The sequence below is a fragment of the Magallana gigas genome, chromosome 4 (assembly GCF_963853765.1).
Source record: "Magallana gigas chromosome 4, xbMagGiga1.1, whole genome shotgun sequence".
Lineage (NCBI taxonomy): Eukaryota > Metazoa > Mollusca > Bivalvia > Ostreida > Ostreidae > Magallana > Magallana gigas.
This window is the reverse complement of record NC_088856.1, coordinates 39,541,611-39,554,311: the sequence shown is the minus strand read 5'-3', so window position 1 is coordinate 39,554,311 and position 12,701 is coordinate 39,541,611. Positions and strand designations below refer to the sequence as shown.

The following is a 12,701-nucleotide window of genomic DNA, read 5'->3' as shown; positions in this document are numbered from 1 at the left end:
TATATTTGAATAATCAACCCCTCTTTATGATCACCGGTACATTAATTAATTAGCCTCAAGATTTTACTCTTACATACATGTATCGTTAATTTGTAGACGTAACATCTTTGAAACCCAGAGCTAGAAAATAATACTTTGAAAATGAATTACAAATGTAAATTAACTGTAATTCACTAGACTTATCGTATACTCGTACATACTAAGATTCAACGCCTTTAGAAACCCTGACGTGCACCTGGGCACACGACACACATGTTGTGTATATCTTGTATATTCTGTGTTAGTTCCAGGGGTTTTCTTAAGTTGGAAAAACAATAGACTTTAATTAGATATACACAAACATGCACCTGGGCACACGACACAACTGCTGTGTATATCTTGTATATTCTGTGTTAGTTCCAGGGGTTTTCTTAAGTTGGACAAACAATAGACTCTAATTAGATATACACAAACGAACAAAACTATGTCTTGACAAACAAAGCAGTAATATCCTGCCCGATATAACAAAGGCAGTTGAGAGTCTTTTCATCTTTAACATGTATCTAGCAGATCTAGAGTTAGAAATAATGAAAATTGAAAAAAAAATACAAACCTTAAACCGATAAACAAATTAAATCATGCATTTTTGGTTCATTATCTTTATTTTGTTTAATAACCGGATGAACTGAGAGAGAGAGAGAGAGAGAGAGAGAGAGAGAGAGAGAGAGAGAGAGAGAGAGAGAGAGAGAGAGAGAGAGATTTTTCACCGATTAATTTATAATAGGAAACAAACATTCTTTAATTAGTTTTATGCACATATTAAGATACAGAGACTGCGCTCATACCTACAATAATTTTGAACCCCCCCCCCCAAAAAAAATTATAAAGAATTTTATAACGGCAATCTGTGTCCATCAGAGCGGTGCTGATGATAGCGATCTGTGTTTAATGGAGCGACGATTAAAACCGCCTGGAACACCCCCCCCCCCCTTCCTTGGAAATTATATTATCACTCGGATGACCCCCTCCCATCTCTATAAAAGAGCCTTTGCATTTAATATATGTTTTTATTGTTCAGCTTGATCAATATCGACTTAAAGGCCACTTAAAGACAGTGTAAAGGCAGTGAAAAGAGAGCGTAAATGCCACTTAAAGATGCTTAAAGGTGGCTTAAAGGTAGCTTAAAGAAGTTTGGACATTAAGGACCTATAAGCACTTGCTTAAAGGTGACTTAAAGGCGGCTTAAAGGTTGTATAGCCTTTAAGCTCCTTTAAGTCACCTTTAAGCCACCTTTAAGGACTTGCTTAAAGATGGTTTTTCGCCCTGTGACAGTTCTGGTTTGAATACAATATACAAAATTACATAAATAGTGTCTGTTTGGGAGGGTAACAGTTTAAATTGACACCCCGAGGAAACCATTGTCAACCGACGCGAAGCGGAGGCTGACAATAGTTTTCAAGGGTGTCAATTTCATCATGCTAAATGTCTTAATTTTTAGGGAATGTTTTACTGCTTTTATATAGAAATGACGTGAATTTTACCGCAAACCTACGCGCATAATTTACGCGCATGTGACAATTGTGTTACCCGTTGCTTAGTGTGTTGCTAACGCTGAGTATAATAAAACGGATTATCAACTGCTGCTAAACCAATCAGATTTCAGTTTTTAACATGAAAGTATACTATATTGATATACTCATCTTGGAATTTATGTTTAGAGTCGTCAAGTGTCTCAGCAATCAAATGGCACACCTGTTACAAATCAAAATCCATATGCTCGTAAATACGGATGTAAAGAAATGTATGTTTCACAAAACTTATATGTTTTTCACCCCTCATATTTAAACTATTTCTTGCATAGTTATATGGATTGTTTGTCACCAATGTCACTCTGACTTACATATACATGTACTTGTAAATATATTTACCGTATACTTGCACTATTCATTTTAGTATTGCAATTGACTGACGTTTTCAAAGTAATTGTTTGACCATAATTAATCACCCAATTGTCTACGGACTTTTCCGGAGTTTTTTCCCCCGATCACGAAAAAGAGAACACGGCGGGTGTGAACGGTCAGCAGAGGATGCTCACCCCTCCTGATTTTACCTCTATCTATTTGGAGGTCCGTGTTGCTCTGCTTTGAATTTGTATTTCGTTTCGTGAATTTTTGAGATGGTTGACGGTTTGTTATTGTCATTTTTTCATTATAATTCTGTTTGTTGTTCATCTTTTAATCAATATATTTTAAAATTTATTTAAGCAAATTATTTAAAATCAAATATAACTGGTCAACTATAAGGCATGCTCTCAATCCTGGCATGGCCCAGTTAGCCTGGCCTGGTCTCAAAGTGGGGATGGCTTCACTTTTGCACTTAAAATTGGCTTTGCTCCAGACATTCGCTTTTCCTAAAAAAAAAATAGCTTGGCCTCATTAATCTATTTATTAACATATTGATCCTAAATATCACATCATGCATCTTTGTTAGTAGATAAAAGACCAATGTGAGGGAATTTCGAACTATATTTTTATGACGCAATGCGGATCTAGAAAGGTGTCCATAGTTCTTGAATTAAATGACAAGAACTAAGTGATTTAATAAAAAAAAACATCAAAATGAGTTTTAAAAAAGAACAAATTTAAAAAAGTTCAATCTTGCGGATAGGAATTTGTTGTCTTCGTCCAATCTGAGAAATCTTTAGCCTTGGAATGGTATCACCAAGCATTTGTATTAGGATAATTTAGAATTTTGCAAAACAGTTCTCTCTCTCTCTCTCTCTCTCTCTCTCTCTCTCTCTCTCTCTCTCTCTCTCTCTCTCTCTCTCTCTCTCTCTCTCTCTCTCTCGTTTTTGTAACAAATTTACTCAAAGTATCAAATAATTGTTTTTATAAGCGGAATATTTGGAAGAATATTTTGCTTTGTTTCGTCTCATTTTGATTTTGCCTTTCTGATCGATATGATACATGTATATCTAGCATCTGAATTACTGCAATATTCACCTCAAATGATAAGACTTTTTTGTTGTCAATCGATTTTTACACAGTTTGAAATCTCGATTACATCTGATATTCAATCAGTTCTTTTTGGAAAATACAAAAATAAAGAAAGTTATAAATTTTTTAACCTGATAGCTCTTATTGTGAAGCAATATATTTTTTCATGTAAATATAAAAGTAATCCGATACCAAATATACATGCCTTGAAAAAGGTCATAACAGAAAGAATCTTAACTGAAAAATATTTGCTGCTGAAAAGATGTAATTATAAGGAATACGAAAGCCACTGGCAGAATATCTGTGAAAAATTGTAGTTATAGAGATAAGTTTAATTTTTCTGTTTTTTGTTTTTTTGATCGATGTGAACCCTCATACCATTTCATTTGTTTTCAGTATAGCATAGTCTATACTTGTATTGTAATCCACCTGCATAATCTCTCTCTCTCTCTCTCTCTCTCTCTCTCTCTCTCTCTCTCTCTCTCTCTCTCTCTCTCTCTCTCAAAATCAGCTTCACTTCATATGAAATATACAAAACTGTACTATTAAGTAGAAATAGTATAAAGACTATGTAATATGTTTATAAAAATGTTACAATCATTATTATGATACATATGTACATATGTTGTGAAATGAAAAACCAATAAAAAAAAAAAAAAAAAAAAAAAAAAGAACTAAGTGATTTAATAAAAAAAACATCAAAATGAGTTTTAAAAATGAACAAATTTAAAAAAGTTCAATCTTGCGGATAGGAATTTGTTGTCTTCGTCCAATCTGAAAAATCTTAAGCCTTGGAATGGTTTCACCAAGCATTTGTATTAGGATAATTTAGAATTTTGCAAAACAGTTCTCTCTCTCTCTCTCTCTCTCTCTCTCTCTCTCTCTCTCTCTCTCTCTCTCTCTCTCTCTCTCTCTCTCTCTCTCGTTTTTGTAACAAATTTACTCAAAGTATCAAATAATTGTTTTTATAAGCGGAATATTTGGAAGAATATTTTGCTTTGTTTCGTCTCATTTTGATTTTGCCTTTCTGATCGATATGATACATGTATATCTAGCATCTGAATTACTGCAATATTCACCTCAAATGATAAGACTTTTTTGTTGTCAATCATTGACAAACATTAGTGATGCAGAAACTTAAAAGTAAACTCTGATTTATATTTAGTAGTTCTCATCAAAACCTTTTTATTTACATTTCTAATTTTCAATAGTCCAACTGAAGGAATTTCAAACATTAACCTGAAATTGTTTAAAAATTTCACATTAATACATGTAGTTATCCTACCATTTGTTGTTTGCTTAAAGTTATTGATGTCTGTACATAGAGATGCTTTGGCGTTTATTTCACTAATTGGTATGATTATGAACCATTAGTCCTCTCAATTAAAACGTTTTTGTTTTTGTTTGTTTTTTTATTGTTTTTAGAGTTAGTTTTAAAATATTAGGTACTGTATACATGTATTGGAAATTGATGATTAAGCCCATGGTTAATACAATTATTTAAGATGTTTATACAGGTACCTACACGGAGAACATTGTTCTGTGATGTTACTCTTAAATTCTGCTAATGTGTTCACTAAATGCTTTAGGCGTTATCACTGAATTTGTAAAACACTTAACAAAATATTTGTTTAAGACCACTGCTTACGACTGCAGCCTGAGACCAGCTTCAAATGAAATGCGTCAGACAGACCTACATGTACTAGTATCCTTCGAATAAACAAGCTAGACGAATTGGAGGAAAACGCGTCACCACAACGTACCTGACACTTAAATGGAAGGAAGAGTTCCTCACGTTGGATACAGTAAATTTCCCATTGTGCAGATTAACCTTCCGAATCTTTTTTTTTTTACAGCTATTACATACGCTCTTAGTCAATGATATGAAACATACATGGGACAATCATTTTCACAGGTTATTTCATTCGTTTCCACGTCTAAAAAATATTGTGCAAGAAACTTTTTAAAGACATTCTTTATTTATACGAATAGATATTATTTACATTTTTTATAAGTACATATCAAAATGGTTATATAAGTTTGAATCTCTCATTAAGCTATCAATACTTTTATTCAAATTATATTATTTTTAGCGCAAACTGGTTGAGGACAGATCGATGAGACGTGCCATGGTTGTCGGCGATGGCTTCAGTAATACATCAAGGAAAAACCAATGTGCATAATCTGTTAAAAATAAGCACCAGCCAAACGCGTGAGGTCCTAACCCGCGACCCATTGTAGGTGTGACTTTTCAATAAAAATACCGTAGCTGTCGATAAAATACCTTATTAAACAATAATAGCGATCTTCCAAGTTTGTATACTGTCACAACTGAACTGTTGTGATGGGTTCGTTAAACGTTTTACCCCTAATTGATTCACTTGGATTAATCCCGTTTTCCAATAAACAACAACCATATGAAAAAAATAAACAATAAATTTATCTACAAATGTACAAAGGGAATATTTGCTCTCCAAGGGCCTCCATAATTTCATGCATTGTCCACATCTGTCCAACACGCTCCACCACGTTCCACCACACTTCACCATGTTCCTCCACGTTCCACCACAATCCACCAAGATCCACCACGCCTCAATATCTAACACCCCGTCCGATCACACCTCTGCAAATTTTATTGTCATTCAAATTTGGACCAAGTGGTTTTATTTGACGCTCTACGTTTCGCAGTAAAAATCGTGTCTTGTGTTTATAGTCCATAGAATCTAGGTACTTGTAATCTAATATGTAATCTAGACATTTATAGAATTAAAACTTTATCTTCATCACCTGGTGGAAAAATGAGGTCAAGATATAAATATGACAACAGAAAAAAATAGTTATTTTTTCTGATGTTGCAACAATATGAACATTTTTAGTAGCGATCCCCCTACAGATTAATTTTTGACCCGCACCTGACATATTTTATGCAGAATGTTCCTTGAAAATGGTTTGATATACTAAGTTTTTATACATAACAGACACCCGATATTTTTTTTCAAAAGCATGGTATTGCCGACCACAACCATTAAACATGGCTATGATCTTATTAGGCAACCTAATGTTTATATCTTCAACCACGTGTAGAGTAGTTGAACACGAACGATAACTCTGTTCTGAATATCAACATGTAATCTTAATCACAATAAAAATACAGAAATTATAGGCAACCAGGTGTCGCAACGCCAGCGCCAATGACATCTACACAGGCTGCGTGTTCCCGAGATCACAAAGCAGGGGAGACACAAGAAACACACCCAAGTTCACACAGGAAGGGCTTAACATACACGAATAAACAGCTCGGCGTCCAGACCTCATCTCCCAAAAATCAGCCAACACTCAGTATAAAAAGCAATCAAACTAACCAAACAAGTTTTACACGTCCGTCTGTGATACAACACTCCAACAATTCATTTGTTAGGATACATGCTGATCCAATATGCGGCTGATTTGGACATGGTATGACCTCGTTGGTTGAGTCTTCTGTGGAGTTTGATAAACTGAAACTAAAACTGTCATTAGATTCATCACAGTTTAACTCACATTCATGAAGATTCTGTAAAGCTACTGCTTTCTGGCTGCTGCGCGAAGGAGTAAATGTGTCTGTTTATTATTACAGTCGTTTGCCAAATGTCCATTTCTATAACAAATGTAACACCTTCTGTCGTAGTTCTGCTGTGATGAAGTTGAAGATGGTTGCTGCTTCGAGCCAGTTCTACTGCCAGCGCTTCTGAAACCACTGTGTCTAGGATTTTGATTCTGAAAAACTAGAAAGTCTTTAACGAATGATGAATAACTATGAGCTTCAATGAACTGGTCTGCTAGATTCGGCATTTCCTCTACAGTTTTTGGATGATACTCCTTAAGATACATTCCGAATTGATTACTACTGCTGTTTAGACGAAATTGTTCTTTCAAAAATAAGTCTTCAGTGTTCTCATACGATTTATCTCTATGCAATTCAGTTTCTCTTTTGATATTTCTAACTCAATTTCACTTTCAAACTTTTTAGCTTCTCTCTCTGCTACTCTTTCCATTTTTTTAAACTGTTCTCAGACAAGTATTTTCATATAGGACTTATATAATTATATCTTTCGTTTCCCTTTGTCTGAAATGATACATTTTCATTGGTTGAAACATGACATATGAGTGCCAGATATATTGCTATGTCTGACTGGTGGGATTAACATTTGGCAATGTGGTGGAAAACTAGTACATTTTTGTGCATTGTAAATTGCAACTTTTTAACACGTGCGGAACTGTAGCTCCCAATTTGTCTACCCGAATGTTTTCAGACTGGGAGCTACATGTAAATGCTGCACGTAAATGCATCCAATTAAGGATGGGGGGGGATACAAGTATGATTGACATGTGTTAGATAATGTTTTCCTTATTGTTTATGCAAGCCTTCCATAAAAGGAAATAGCCCATGCTTAGACAGTGTGCAATAATCCTTAAACTTAAGGGGGGTGTGCGGCCATCTTGTACATTAAAGGATAAGAATGTAAATATGTTTTGAATCGGCTGTTTCTGCCCAAAACTGACAAAAACTGTTGCCAACAGATACAAAAGCAATAAGTACGGCATTCCACATGTGGTTTTATATGCAAATTATGCAAACAAGAACAGGACACTGCCTTTTAAATCATTAAAATGCTGTCAAACTGTGCAGCTACTGACTTATTTTGAAAATTTAGATATCTGAAAAAATGATGGGGTTGATTGGTGTCCTCTCTACAACCATTTCTTGAGCAAAAGTTTGAATCTTGCACATTAGTGTTGTAACTGTGTCTCAAAATATGGTACCCTATCTTTATTTCATCGACATGGCATCTATTTTTAAAACAAGAAAAATCCAGTCTTTACTTAAAACTTCTGTGTCTATGTACATGTAGACATGTTAACTGTCCGAGTTGGCAGGTATTTCAGAACTAATGATTGTCAAGAAGATAATGAAACCTAGAGCCACATTGAAACAAAATGACATCTCTTCTCTGATAAAAGCGGGAACGGCATCTGATGATTTGAACACCAAACAAAAAAACAAAACAAAAAAACACAAAAGAATCAAGATTGACGAGATTTTCAAAGTGAAAGTCAGGTTTTCGTAAAAAAAAAATGAGGGTATACGCTACGATACTGTTTGTTCCAGAATTGTCGATGTTTTGTGACGTTGAAGTGATTTTTCACTTCATTACTTTGTCATTTCACATTTCAACACAATCGCTTGATGAACCCAAAGTCTTTAATTCAGTGTATATAGTGTGACCACAGAGTGAACTAAACATTTCACGTCTGTTTTAAACGGAAATAATGAGGTCGATAGAACAATGTGACTGAAACTATTGATGAGGTTTTCAAGTAACAGTTCCATCAATCGCCAATACAACGTTATAAAAAGAGACGCCTGGCTTTTTAAACTCGTAAATTTAAACCATTCTTTAACACAGAGTTCGGTTTCCACACTCGTTATCAGGAAAGGTATCGATCCACGGTAGAAACTCGTCCCGCCATTTCAGCGTCATGTACGCAGTGGTAACGAATTTTCTCCAGTTCGTATTGATTGTTTATACTTATTAGGTCTAAAGACACTTTAAGGTCCGTTGGACGCATTTGGTTTGAAGCCGATCGTAGACTGCTGTCCTTAGCAATGGTTGCAAGTAAAAATGTTGTGAAACTTTCACCAATTCAGCAATAAGGTCTAATGCATTTGGTGAAAAAATAAGCAGAAGTGTTAGAACACATAACATTGTATCCCGTGTAGATACTTGTGCATACCTCCTTAAAATGATATGAACCATGGTCTTAAACATCGATTTCCAATAAAACCTAATGCGGATAAACTCTGGAAACAAAACACTTAAAAACTTGCCAGTTAAAGTTACATTTTGTAAAACGTTTAAAAAAAATGTCGTGTAAAGACAACGTGTCCTCGATAATAAGGAGAATTAGGACATTGCAATTGGTGATTTGATGATCCAATTTTCTGGAATAATGTTTCATACGCCATCAATATGAGGAGCAAGAAGTATACACACTATTCATACTTCTAGTGAAAGTTGGATTTTGCAAAAAGTTTAAGGCAGAAGTGTCGTGTAAAGACAAAGTTTCCCTAATACATGAAGCGAACAATGCGAATTAGAACATAAGGAAACTTGAGCATCATATTTTCTGAAACAATGTTTCATCCGCCATTGATTTTGTGATGTTTTTGTGATGTTTCTATGTATTTATTAATTCATCAATATTGATATCATCATGGTTATTCTGAAGAATTAAAGTAGTTTTTGTCTTGTAAATTAGTATCACTTTTTTTTATATTGAAAGACAGGACGTGTAACTTTTACACCACATATATCTGTATGCAATAAAATCAATTTTTTCAATTTTTGTGACTCTATTTTTCATCCTTTTTTTCTGTTACAAAAAAATGCAGATTGGTTCAGAGAAGAAGAAAAAAGTATCTGAACGCAGGTTGAATACTCTAATCGAATATTTGCTAACAAATACGAGAAACCATCTATTGTTTTAATAACTTTTATCAAACATTAATTGTCCTTGTATCTCAATTAATGGCCATACGATGCATGACTGTACTAATATACATAAACTAGCACTCTGATTTATTATCAACAGTATTGTATTACACGGAGAGTTTTAAAGAAATATACAGAAAGCGAAATAAAATCATGACAAGTTGTAGCCTTGATAATTGAACCTAAATATGAAACATCATCGTTACGGTTCCTCTTTAAGTAGATCACATGCTTTAAAAATGTCACGCTTGCTTAAATCCGTGTAATGTCTTACAAAACGATGCATGTTATTTCATAATCATTAGACATGCACAATAAAAGGGTCAGTCAAAATATGATGTCGGCGTGCATACATATTACCGTAATATTTGGCATTTCAAAGTTAATTAATTTAAGCAGTTCGATTCTCGTTGAGATTTCAATATACATACTATGATTCGTATTCAAAACTAATTAAGATTGTATATATTTCATGATTTGAGCTTCCTGTAAAACATGGTCAAGTCATTGGTAAAAAGAATATAATGAAACGTCAAATGAATACACTTTTCAAATGTACTTTTTTGAGTGTCAAGGGTCAACATTTAATCACTCTGCTTCTACCTGTAGACTAGAATCTTATTCTTTAAATATGACATAATTGTGTTTCTCAAATTCGGTTTTGTTTAGAAGATCAAATCATTAGCAAAAATTATAGTCTTGTGAAAGAAACAAGAATATAGTGAATTCGCTATAGTTATTATGACGAATTCGTTATACGGATATAACGAATTACGGATATAACGAGGAAAAATCATTGGTTCATAGGACTTCGTTATAAACAAGTTTTAATGTATTTACTTTCATGGAATGCTTGCGAAAAAACAGCAAGGAAAGCATTATAATAATGTTACTATACGCTAATCATACTTGTATTCCCTTAATGCTTCATTCGATGCATTTACTTGTAATAGATAATATACTAGCACTCTGCTTAATTCCAAAAGGTTCTAAAAAGGATATACAAAAAATAATATTCCAAAGATTTTATTTTCACTTTAATTTTTATCAAACTCCTCTTTAACCATGTGAAGAATACCACCAACAATTGGAAGATCGTTTTGTTGACTGCTTAGATCGAGATAAAAACTCATACGGCCTGCCTTTGTCATCATCTACACAAAAAGAAAATTTAAATTATAGTTTGATAGACGAGTATAAATAATTTGAGTTAATGTTTCATTAACACAAGTCTCATGGTATTTTTTCTGAATCACGTTCTGTCTTTTACAAAGATCTGACTTCAGTTGATAAAAAAAAAATCAAACCTTTTTGGTAAGTATCGATGTCACCCGCTATCCCATAAGCAATCAGTCCAAACAACACAAAGAGAGCAATCTAATCATAAACTCAGAGATACAGATAAAGCAAAATGTTTAACTACACTTGTATACGAAATATTTTTGCAGTCATCAACAGAGTAGAAATTGGCGAAGCAAAATCTTTATGAAAAAAATGTCTTATCAATTTTGAATTGCACATAAAATGGTAAGAAATTTTAATTATGGAACCCTACATGATCTGCTTGATTGGCCCTTAAAACTTATTACTGGCTTTGGTTGTACATTAATGTAAGAAAGTCACAAGATGAAGTATCGATGAAGCAGAGTAAAGAAAAATCAATTTTTTCAATGTTTTTAAAGAGATAAATGTAAAATCTGCACTCAGTTACCGAAAGTAGATAACAGTGTTATACAAATAAGATATGTTTTAACATTATAATTACGTATATTACGTATATTAGCAAGGAGCAAATTAAAGTGTTTTTATTAAAAAAGAAATCGCAACCTGTCAAACGGAATGTATGCACATGATTTCTTTTTGAGCGGATATATCTAAAACCTTAGAATTCAAGTACATGTACAAAACTTAATTGAAATGTAATGCTGTTAAATTCTTAAAAACATTAAGTATTCTAGTAGAAAATGTATAAATCGTTACATTTCAATATCAAATGTTAAATATCATAGTAGTCATGTCATAAAGTTATAAACTAGTTATGGCTTTATTACAGGTTTACATACCAGGATTTTATGATCGTTGATCCCCATCGTTGGTGATTGATGAATTCTTGTCCGGAAAAGCAGGTTCTATAGCACAATATAATAGGCATCTTGTAATTATATCAATCCTACAGTTGTTTTTTTTCTTCTCTTTTCAGTTAACTCGTGTATTACGTAATACTTTTCTGTGTATATAGAATTTCGATACATCGCCGATCGTAACTTTAATGATTTTAGGATCACGATCTCAAATCATTTTGTAAAAATAATCTCTTCAAAAAGCAAATGTTATATAACTGATAGATGGTATTACAAGAGAGCCTTGATCTCCGACAAACTTTAAATGTTTTAAAATTAACACAAAAATAGTGTATTCAATGCATGATAGTTTGATGTTTACTATAGTTTTAAAGTTCCTGTTTTTTTGTATAAATACCGTATAACGGGTATTTTTTACGTGCTGCTAATTTTTACTAATTTTTACGAGTTTTATAAATCCGTAAAAATTAAACGCGTTAATTTTGACAGAAGTAAAAAAACACCGCACGTAAATTTTCTACATCGTACGTATGAGAGCAATGTTTATGACCTTCAGCTCGGCTGTACACATAGGTATATTTGAGCGTTTTTGGTCACGTGGTGATAACAGTTCAGATCTTTCTATTTTGTAAAACTACATATAATGCCACGTTAGTTGCTAGATGTCTTTTTTTGGTTGGGAGAGAAAGGAAAAGAGAAAGAGAAAAAAATTGAAATGGAGTAGTCTTTCTTCTTTCCCGGTAAATCGAACTGAGACAAGCACATGGTGTATATCAATGATAATACCCAGATAAATAGGAATAAGTAAAGTGTATATCACATATGAAATAAAGGTAAATGTATAAACACAATCATAAATATAAGGAATCGTTAACAGAAAAACGATTTTCTGATTTGTATACGTGTTAACTGTAACAAAGTCACGGTGAAGATTTCCCCCTTTTACCCAATGATTTTTATTTTTACGGACATGTCCAATTCGTAAAAAAAATTACGCGTAAAAATTCAAATCACCCTATTTTATGACAAATTCGTAAAAAATCACAGCAGTAAAAATTACCCGTTATACGGTATATAAAAAGAAATGTTGAATACAGGATCCTCAAATAATG

The 12,701-nt window shown here is 33.2% G+C and overlaps 1 protein-coding gene and 1 long non-coding RNA gene across 2 annotated transcripts in view; both read right to left on the bottom strand.

Moving 5' to 3' along the window:
• LOC105342112 (dynein regulatory complex protein 11) overlaps positions 1-12,701 on the bottom strand; it is a 274,235-nt gene that overhangs the window by 51,449 nt on the left and 210,085 nt on the right. The window lies entirely within an intron of this gene.
• Positions 10,561-11,667, bottom strand: LOC136274287 (uncharacterized). Its single transcript, XR_010712565.1, has 3 exons — positions 11,572-11,667; positions 10,816-10,885; positions 10,561-10,662 (listed from the first exon to the last, which is right to left on the bottom strand). It is a non-coding gene; the product is annotated as an uncharacterized lncRNA (long non-coding RNA).